The sequence below is a fragment of the Ursus maritimus genome, unplaced genomic scaffold (genome assembly GCF_017311325.1).
Source record: "Ursus maritimus isolate PB19 unplaced genomic scaffold, ASM1731132v1 scaffold_24, whole genome shotgun sequence".
Lineage (NCBI taxonomy): Eukaryota > Metazoa > Chordata > Mammalia > Carnivora > Ursidae > Ursus > Ursus maritimus.
Genome location: NW_024424897.1, coordinates 17782670 through 17793132, shown reverse-complemented (window position 1 = coordinate 17793132; position 10463 = coordinate 17782670).

The window sequence follows — 10463 nt, the reverse complement described above, 5'->3', positions numbered from 1 at the left end:
TGGGCCTCACAGGATTCTGGAGAAGAATGGATATGGATGTTTCTTGTGAGATGGAAAATGATGATGAGATGACTATTGTTAACAGGGGGCATTTGGCCCCCACCCCAGACAAGGGGGCAGAGCCCTGGCGAAGGGTCAGTTAAGGCTCAGGGCTGGTGGGGGAGGCTGGAGGCAGGGGGGGACTGGAATTCAGGACTTGCTGTGCAGAGCCATCGAGGTTACCCAGGACTGGGAGCCAGAAGCCAGAGATCACCTGGCTGAGAGTTGTGGGGGCTGGAAGCTGCCGAGCCTGTGGCTGCTGGCGGGGCTGGGCCTGGCCCCTCTGGTCAGTGGCCAGCTTCCACCCGGCCAGTGCCTTCTGGGCCTTGGGCCGTCCAGGCCCCGGGAATCACAGTGAGACTGAGGGGATCTAGTCCTGTCCCTGCACCTCTCCGCCAACCGATCCCTACTCTGCCCCCCTGCCTTCAGCAGGGTTGGAGCTGGATGTGTCATTCTGGAGCTGACTGGCTGGCCAAGGGAGCCCGCAGAACCCCCTCACCCACAAGGGCTCTGGAGGAGACCTAGCCACGGGCAAGCTTCATGCTTCCCTCGCTGGTAGCAGCGCCCACGGCACTTCCGGTCCCCTGGGCCCTCCGAGGCCCATGCCTGTGGCCCCCAAGCCCTTCCTGGCATGGCTGGCCTCCTGGTCAGCAGCTGCAGGGGTGAGTCACAGCTCTCATTAGAGCTTAATTAATCAATTGAGTTAATCAGACAGCTGGGATGTGCTGTGGTTGCAGATGGAGGCTGGAGAGAAAGAGCCAGAGCACGAAGGGCCGGGTCAGGTGAGCGGCGGCTGGGAGGGCCAGGGCTGGCGGCAGAGCCTGGTGGTTTGGTGAGGGAGGAGGGCCCTGGCCAAGTCCACACCTGAGGTCCCTGCAAAGGAGGATGAATGGGCTCAGCAGAGGCCCAGGCTGGGCCGCTCTGAAAGGTGCCCTTTGTTGGGTGCCAGAGACAGAGCCCGGGGAAGGGGAAGGCAGGACCTCTTCCATCCCTGGCTTCCTCTCTCATTTTTTATCTTGTCACGTGTGTCTGAAAGCTGTTTGAAATCCTTATTTGAATGGAGTGGGGAAAGGAAAGAAAGAAAAAAAAAAGACACACAAAAAAGGTAGGTCCTCACATTCCCAGTGATCCCAGTCTGATGAGGGAGACCAGATGTCTGGGGACACAGACAGAGATCCAGACTCAGAGACAGTGAGACACAGTCTCTCCAGTTGAGTCAGGCTCTGGACATCTGGACCGGGGGGATGGGGATAGGCCAGGGGGACCAGAGCCAAGGACGGGCAGGAGTCCAGGAAGAATATTGGGAGGGGAGGAGCCCTTGAACGGAGTTTACCCCGTGATTTGCAAAATATTGTTCCCTCTATTTTTTCTTATATCTGACCTTGGTATTACCTTGGGGGGTGGGGGGAGCAGCGCAGGAAGGGTGATGGTGGCATATGGATTCAGAGAGGACTCACGAACACCCCCGACAGACCCTGCCCCCCAGGGGCTTAGTTTGCACAAGGTGGCAAGCTGGGTGCCGTCCCCGGAGACCCAGAGTGTGAGGCTTTGGGAGATAAGGGTCCAGGGCCGGGGACATGCAAGGGACTATGGGGGATGAATGGGAGGAAGGCAGGCATTTCTGATGAGGCTGTGAAAGGCTGTCCTGAAGAGGTGGCCTGTGAGCAGGACCTGCAGTTGGGTGGGGTCGCAGAAGTGGAGGTGGGCGAGGAGATGGGGGCTGCTGCAGGAAGGGAAAATCGCCGGGCAAAGGCAGGGAGGGTGGACAGCACACTGCAGGGTCAGTGAGTCTCGAAAGCTGGCCTGGAAATGAGGCTCCTGTCCGTGTCCGGGAGAGAGGGCCTTACGGCGGAGGCCCTTTGAACACCAAGCCATGGAATGCATTTGGTGGGCACCAGGGATCACCGCGAGGCTCTCGGAAGAGTGGGCTTAAAGCAGTTGTGCGGAGAGGATGTATGTGGAGGAAGTTCTGTGCAGGGTGGAAAGATGGAAGAAACCTGAAACAGGAAGAGAGAGAGCGTGTGTGTGTGTGTACATGTGTGCGTGTATACATGTGCGTGTGTACATGTATGTGTGTGTACGTGTGTGTGGATATGTGTGTGTGCGTGCGTACGTGCATGTGTGTGGATATGTATATGCATTTGTGTGTCTACGTGAGTGTGTCCACATCGTGTGTGTGTGTTTGTGAGTGTGTGTGTGTCTAGAGCAGTCGTTCTTACCCTTTTAGGAATCATAGATCCTTCTAAGCTTTCACAGAAGCTTAGACACTTAGCTTAGAAAAAAGCACATACTGCAGGTTTGCTGTCGATGAAGGGGACAGGAGGCACGCCCTTGGGTCTTCTGAAGTCCATGTGCTGGACCCCCTAGGGTTTAGATCTCCTAAAATCCTGGCTCTTCCCCTTAGTTGCAGAGTCTGCAAAAGCTGTAACTGAGAGCTTAGCATGGCTCTCAGGACCCCGCCGGAGCGCTGGGGGCACTTGGTCCTGGGCAGCTGGGTGCCTGTCCCCACCCCTGTCCCCCGGCAGGACAGTTCTGCAGCCAGAACTGGGAGTACCGCAGGCAATAGGGCGGGGGCCACTCGGGCACAGGACCAGCCAGCCCAGGCGTGGGAGCTCCAGGCTGCCAGTTCCCCTTCCCTAGCTCCCAGCATCAGCAGAAAATGTCTGGCTAGACCCAGGAGGGCAGCCCCCCTGCCAGCACGGAGCATCCTTTGCATTGCCCTGAAAGAAGCCCCCTTCACTCCTTCCCACAGATCCTAGTGTGGAGAGCAGCTGAGAAGCAGGACCCAGGTGTCCTGGGTCCAAACCTGGAAGCTTCAGCTTCCAGAAACCATTTCTGGGTTTGCTGTGTGGCTCCTGGAGAATCACACCCTTCCCAGGCCTCTGCTCCTACCCGCTCCCTCCAGCTGGAGCCTGACTCCCCCAGGAGGAGGGTGGCCCCTGCATCTTGAGAACGTGCCCACCTATAGCCACCACGGAAGGGGCGGCCCATGCCCCCCACTTCCTCCTCTCCTCACACAGGCTTGTGGCTTACGAAGTACACGTTCTTTTTTGGCTGAAGTGGAGTTGCTCATGACCATCCCCGCTGAGAGCCGGTCAAGCTCAGGGAGGGGCCTTGTCTTCCATCCCACAGCCAGAAAGCAGAGGCACCAGGAGCGAAAGGAGTTTCCACGTTCAGCTGGCAGCTCGTCCCTCCACACCAGGCTGCTCCAAGCACCCAGGGATGCCAGGAAGCTCGGCGTCCGCAGGCACCAGGTCCCACAAAGGGGAGCCGTGTGGTGACCTGCTGAAGGAAGACGCTGCCCTCAGCCAGCCTCCCCCCAGAGAGCCTCCTGTGGGGTGCTGGGGCCTCTTCACGCAAAGGGAGAGTCTGCATTGTTTTAAGATCATAAACAGAAGTTTTATTTTATATACTTCTGTTGACTGAATTATCCTATCGGTACAATATTTTTGTTTTATTTTATTATTTTTTAACTCATTTCAGAGGTAGAATTTAGTGACTCATCAGTTGCCTAGAACACCCAGTGCTCATTACATTGAGTGCCCGCCTTAAGGCCCATCACCCAAGTATCCTTTCCTCCAGGAGCCCTCAGTTTATTTCCTAGATCATAGGGGCACACTTTGCCCTCTGCCTCCCCACTGTCATGGAAACAAAAGTCCCTACCCTGTGGTTTTCTTATTCTAGGTCTGTGCTGGTCCAATATGGTAGCTGCTTGCCACACATGGTGACGGAGCCCTTGGAACGTGGCTAGTGCCACAGGTAGAAAGGATCATATTTTGGATATATTGGGTTACATTGTTTAAAAAATTATTTAAGTTAATTTCACCGATTTCTTTGGACAGTTTCAATGTGGCTACTAGAACATTTAAAAGCACGTGTGTGTCTTGCATTACGTTTCTTTTGGTCTGGGCTACTCTAGATAGCAATAGCCCCTCACCCCTGTGTTGTGTTTTGTATAATCTCATTGAAAACTGTGAGAGAGGAGTGGGGGTGACCTGCCTCTGTTCAACAGATAAGGAAAGGGAGACTCCACGAGGTCAAATGACTTCCCCAAGGTCATACAGCCAGGAAGGGGTGGAGGCCAGATATGAACCCAGGTTTTTCCTGACTCTAGAACTGAGACCCACTTTCCAAGACAATCCAGAAAGATGCCCCTGTCTCCACGTTGGCGCTGACCCTCCCCCTCCCCCCTCACTCTTCCCAGGCCCCTGCTGACACCGTTCTCCCCTCCCCACGCTATGGGAACCTTCCACTAGAAACATCCCCCTGGTAGGGGTGCCTGGGTGGCACAGCGGTTAGGCGTCTGCCTTCGGCTCAGGGCGTGATCCCGGCATTGTGGGATCGAGCCCCACATCAGGTCCTCCGCTATGAGCCTGCTTCTTCCTCTCCCACTCCCCCTGCTTGTGTTCCCTCTCTTGCTGGCTGTCTCTATCTCTGTCAAATAAATAAATAAAATCTTAAGAAAAAAAAAGAGACATCCCCCTGGTAACCTCATGAAGACGGAAGCCTCTTGGGCCTCCACTGAAGCCAGAGTCTTATTTCCCATTAGACTCTGTGGCCTGTGATTCTCCCCATCAGAGCTGATGCCTTTGCCCTATCATTAAAAGCGTGCTCTTTTGTACCTGCTGCCACTCAAGGAAGTGCCCCAGGGCCCAAGCAGCCTCGGCCTCTGCTCTGTGGGACGCACCCACTTTCTCTCCCACTTGCGATCCTGATTCTCTGCTGACCCCTGTCTACCTGGGCTGCAGCCGGTCTGCCTCCTCCTCGGAGACGAGCATAGGCGATGAGGCGAGGGGACTGTTTCTTTAATTTCCCCCCATGTCCGTCCCTGGAACGTGATAAAAATACCCGGCATTGATCTTTTTTTCTTCCCCTTCTGCCGGGATAATGTTTACCCAGGTGTCAATCAGGAGAAGAATTTGGCTTCCTAATTTCTCTTCTCCTCCCCGGGGGCCGCGCGTCTCCCCGCCTCACATGGACACTGAGCTGGGATCAAGGTTACTAATAATCCCCTAGCACACACAGACACCGAGAGCACATATATTAAAGTCACATATTGATTTATGTTTTTGGGTCCCTCTGCCTTTCTGCCCAGCCTCAGCCTTTCTCTCTGCCAAGGAGAAAAAAAGAATTACACAGCTCTATTTATCGCCAAGATGTTTAGTGTAAAGAGCATTGTGTCTGAAGCTAATTCCCACCCCCTGCCCTCTTTGAGGGTATTTAAAAAAAAAAATAGTGTGGCATTGCCTATCCATAAGCATTTATCTTTTGTTGTTTGTTCTTTAACTTTTCCCTGAAGGAGGCGGTGAGGGATTTAAGATAGACTGTCGGAAGGACTTCCTGTCTTGACAGTGGCTGCCATCCCCAAGGAGGCTGGGGGAGTTGTCCTTCGAGCAGAGATAATCCTGTTGCAGGTGGGGGAAGAGATGGGTAGAAGCCTGTGTGGAAGGTGGGGCAACGGATTCAGTAGCTTCCAGAGGCCACCCACCAGTCCAAATAGCACCTTGTAATTAGTGGCTCACCATTTATGGTACCGTTTCACAGGGAAAATCAAGCGGCTGAGAAGTGAGTTCACGTCCCACTGGGGCTCCAGAGTCTAGGTCAGCCTTGGCTCTCCATCCAGACTCTGAAGTGGATGGGAAAGAACCTTTCTTTCAGGCATGGGTGACCCGTGTCCTAAGGACTCAAGGTGGGTGCCTAGGTCTCTGGCTGGAGGGAGGAGGTGGTGTTGGAAGCCAGGGGGAGGAGAGACCATCTGGAGACTCTCATTCTTTAAGGTAAGATGGGGGAAGGAAAGGCTCTCAGAGCCCTAAGCCTGAACCCCCCAGCCTCCCCCCACATCTCTCCTCCCACCCAGAATGCCTGTCACTCTGTCTGGCAAGGCAGCCATCTAAAAATGCCAAACTATTTGACTCCAGTTCCCTCAAGGGGCTCTTGGAATGGAAACGATGTTGAGCGTGAGAACTCGCAAACCCAGCACCATCTTTTTTTTTTTAAGATTTTATTTTTTAAGTAATCTCTATACCCAACATGGGGCTCTAACTCACAACGCTGAGATCAAGTTGCACACTGCACCCACCGAGTCAGCCAGGAGCACTGGCACCATCTTCTTAATGCTTGTTGGTGAGTTTCCTGCCCCCTCACACACCTTGTCTCCTTTATTCTTCACAAATGCTCTGGGAGGTAGAGTGTGGGCCCCATCTTACACATGGGGAAACTGGGGTTAAGGAATTTGCCCGGGGTCAAAGAGCTGAGAAAAGGCAGGTCTCAGCTACAGCCCAGCTTCCCGACTGTTCCCAGGGCTCACCCGCTTGCCCTCAGCCATGGCTCTAGCCTCCTGGCACTCGGACTTCGCTGACCTTCAGAACCCTCCCAGCCTTGGGGGTCACAGCTCCGTCGGCTCCCTCCAGGCCCAGCTAACTCTCTGTCCTTGACACTGAGAAGCAGTTCCTCTTCCTGTTGTACCCAGATGCACCCGGGCTGGGGGGCAGCCTTTCCCAGATGGAGCCTGACCGAGCCCTGCTGCCTGCTCAGCCTCTGCGGGGGACTCTGAGAGGCTGGCTGCCCCCTCTTTCCCTTCGGTATTTTCCAGTAGTTTGATTGAGTCACTTTCAACCCAGTGTTTCTCACTTCATTCTGGAACCTTTTTTACCCCCTAGCAGAGCTGAGAACTGAGATCTATGGAGAGCCACCGTGTGCTAGCCCAGTCCCTCTCGGTTGTTGACCTCCACAACAACATTGCAAGGTGAAGGTTGAGCCTTTTATTACATTTGGGGAAACCGAGGCTCAGGGAGCATAAGTAACTTCTCCTAGGTCACCCAGAGGGTAAGAGGAGCTAGGATTGGGTCAAGTCCGTGTGACCCAAAGTCCTTGCTTTGGAGCTAACTCCCTTTTTTTTTTTCCTCACTCTTTATCTCGCTCCTACTCGGGGGCTGTCCCCATCAGACAGGCTGGGTGAGGGCGGGGGCCAGACAGCTCGGGGCGCGGCGGGAATCAGCAACGAAGACCCTCCCGGGGAACTTTTCCCATTGAAAATCTGTTCCCCTCGCGGCCATGGGTGATGTATGGCTGGAGCTGATGAGAAACGTGCCGCGGAACGGAGGCAGGCGGCGCGGGCGGGGCGCAGCACGGCATTGAGATTCCGCGGGGCGCGGGGGGCGGCGCAGGCCCTGACACGGGCCGGGTAATTGATCTGGAGGTGCCAATTTGCAGCAACTAAATATTTGGTTTCTGCCTCTACCGCTCCGCACTCTGCTCAAACAAACTTCAATTAAAAGCGAAAAGCGAGGGCTGGGGGGGCGGTGCGCCCGGGTCCTCGCGGCCGGATCGATGGCGCGGAGCCTGCGGGCTGCGAGCGCCGCGCGCCGGGCGGGAGGCACCGCGGACGCGGGCGGGGCGGGCGCCCTCTTCCGGATCGCCGAGCACCGGGAGCCCGGCCCGCGAGAGGCAGAGCCCGAGGGAGGGCAGGCGGAGGCGGCGCTTCGAGCCCGGAGCTGCGGCTTAATCCGTTCGGCAGAGCGCGGGGCGCCCAGTGTGTGCCAAGCGGGGGACACGAAATAGGCCAGCCTGCACACCCCACTCCGAACGTCCAAGCCTGTGTACTCCGGCAGGAATCTGGGGAAGGAGGGGTCCCAGGGCGCTGACCCCCCTCTCCCAGTGCACCCACCCGAGGAACTCTGATGATGGCCTTGCCCTTCAACAGCATTCACTCAGCGTCTTTCCTGGGCGCCGCTGCGTGCTTGGTGCCCCGGGCTCTGAGGTCCATGTCCTCTCCTACATCTGCCCATTGGTCTACCCTTGGATTGGCCTAAGCGCTACGGGGGAATCCAACCCACGCCCCACCCCCCTCTGAAGGAGAGGGTTTGGAATTGGGAAGAGCAGTGAGATCCTGGGGAACTGGGAAGGGGTTCTAGGGAGGTGGCTACAGCCTGGGGCAGGGGAAGGACCTTTGGGTCACAGTTGCCTCCTTTTGGGGTTCAAGACAAACATAGCAACAATAGTCATTCGCTGGGCAAGTTAGTCCACAGGAAAGCTTCTGTCCCTCAGCGATCCTTCAGTTCTTTGGGGGAGAGACCCTAAAGGCTGGGGAGGGGAGCTAATCACTCACTGTTGTTGGGAAGTGGAGGGGTTTCAGCGTCTGCGGGGTGGGGCCACCTGGGGGTGGTTAAGACAGTTCTGGACAAAGACAAAGATGTGATGAGGGATGGAGATGGGGGTGGTAGGGAAGGTAGGGGTGAGTTCGGATGGATGGACATTGGAGGGGAGTTGGGGTCCTTCCATGTGAGTGAACGTTTCTTGAGGGCCAGCGCTGGGAAGTAAGGCAGAGGGGCTGGGAAGGTAAGTGAGGAAGCCCTGTCCCCTCCCAGGTTGCTGTGCCCCACCTTCTGGGGTAGAAGGGTAGCTTCCAGACTTACCCCTTCACCGAATGAGGCCGCTGCTGGTCCACTCAGCTGCAGGCTGCAGCCTCTTGCCTCCCGTCCTCCCCTTCAAACCCCCTCTCCTGGCCTCCCAGGATCCCCTTGGTCCATGGCCAGGTGCGGAATGGCAGGTGCTGCCTGTGTGCCCAGCTCCCAGGCGCTCGGAGGGCTCTGACGTGTTCCTCTGGGCCAGGGAGACCTGGGCGCCATTCCCATGCCCAACCACAGGGCTCTAGGGGAGATGGGTCTCACCACCCCTCCCTTCTGTCCCCCTTCGACTCCAAGCCTCACTTCCTGGAACCTCCTCATGGGCCCTCAGTCCCCAGTTCTCTCTCTCTGTGGCTTGAAGCATAGGTCTTCATTACCGAGAAGGTGGTTCCAGAGCTTAGTGTAAGGGTGAGGAAGAGCCCCCGCTGGACCGCCCTCACAAGGCTCCCATCCACCCCTGCTCTCCCACCCCTTCCATCCTGGGGGCTGCAGATCTCCTTTGCTGAAGCCAAACTGCTTTCCTGCCCGCAAGCTGGGCGCCGGCCCCCTCCCATTCCTTCCCTCCCTGCTCTCCCTCCCTGCTCTCCCTGGGCGCTGAGCTGTGGAGCAGAATGATTTCCTGTAATTGGCCAGCAATCCGGCTGCCCGACTTGTTCTATCGACATGCTGGTTAGCTGGAAATTGTATTGGAATCTGAGCGATGGGGAGGAGCGGGTGGGGAGCGAAGGGAGGAGGCTCTTTGGGCCCCAGCTGGGTGCAGCCTCAGCTCTGTGGGTGAGAGGAGCCACCGCCACCTATCTTGGAAAGGAGCAGGAAAGCAGCCCGCAGTGCCTCCCCACCACTTTCACGGTGCTCCTTCTCTTCTGCCATCTCTGGGGGTCTCCCCTGCCAGCCTCTATGTGGCCCCAAGGCCTCGGGTCGTCACTGCCACCCCATTCCCTCTCCTGCCCCTGGGACTCGTTCCTCCTGACCTCGAGTGCCTTTGTGAGAACTAGGGCGAACTTAGAGGACATGGCTGTCCCTCTCCCATCCAGGTTCTAGCCAAGGAGGCTCATTATGCAGGGTCCCAAACCTCCCCCTGCCCCTCCCTTCGACCTCCCCCAGGAAAGGAAGAGACTGGACATCTGAAGGAGGGTTGACAGTAACTCCCAGACAAAGAGTCAAGGTGGAATTGATGAGGCAGTGCAGGTAGTGGGAGGGGCGTGTGCTGGGGATCCAGAAGCTTGGTGATTGTGCCCGTTGGTTATCTGGGCCGTGGGGCTCCACCATGAATTCTAGCCCTGCTTCCTTCACTCCTTCACGGAGTTGGCAGATTTCAAGGAGATGACTGCGTGAATGTGCCTTGTAAACCGTAAAGCTCTGCTAGTTAACCTAGGGCCAGCCCGAGCCTAAGGATGGGGGCGGTTTTAGGGGCCTTGCCTGTCCCCTTCGCCCCCACCGGGAGGCCATGGCAGGTGTCTTCGTTTATCCGCGGGGTGGGTAAGGCCCAGAGTCCGAGAGTGGAGCGCGGGGGGCCCGAGCGCGCGGCTAGAGGGTAGGAGGCCGGGGTCCCGGGCCGGTCACCCTCCAGAGGGTGGGATGGGGACACATCCCTCCGCCCCGCGGCTCCAGGAGTGGCGGGGCCCGCAGCTCCTGCAAAGAGGACGCGGCGAGCAGCACAGCTTTTTAATTAGCGCCCAGGGCCAGGGGGCGCGTCCGCGTTCCCGCCGCAGCAGCTCGGCCCGGGATCTGAGGCGCCCGCGGTCCCGGAGCGGAGGCGGGAGCGCTACCCGGGGAAAGTTAGCAGCCGCTCCGCCAGCGCCCGCCGCGGAAGCCCGACCCCAACCCGGGCGCGTGCTGCCACCTGCCGGTCGGAGGGGAGGCCGCCCGCTCGGGCGCGGAGCTTGGCTCCCAGTAGCCTGGCTCCTGCTGTTTACAGGTCTCGGGGGGCCCCAGGAGTGGCCTATTGGTGAAGTCAGGAGAAAGTAGGCTTCATTTTTCTTTTATTCTTTTTACAAATTTTTTATTTTTAAATATTTT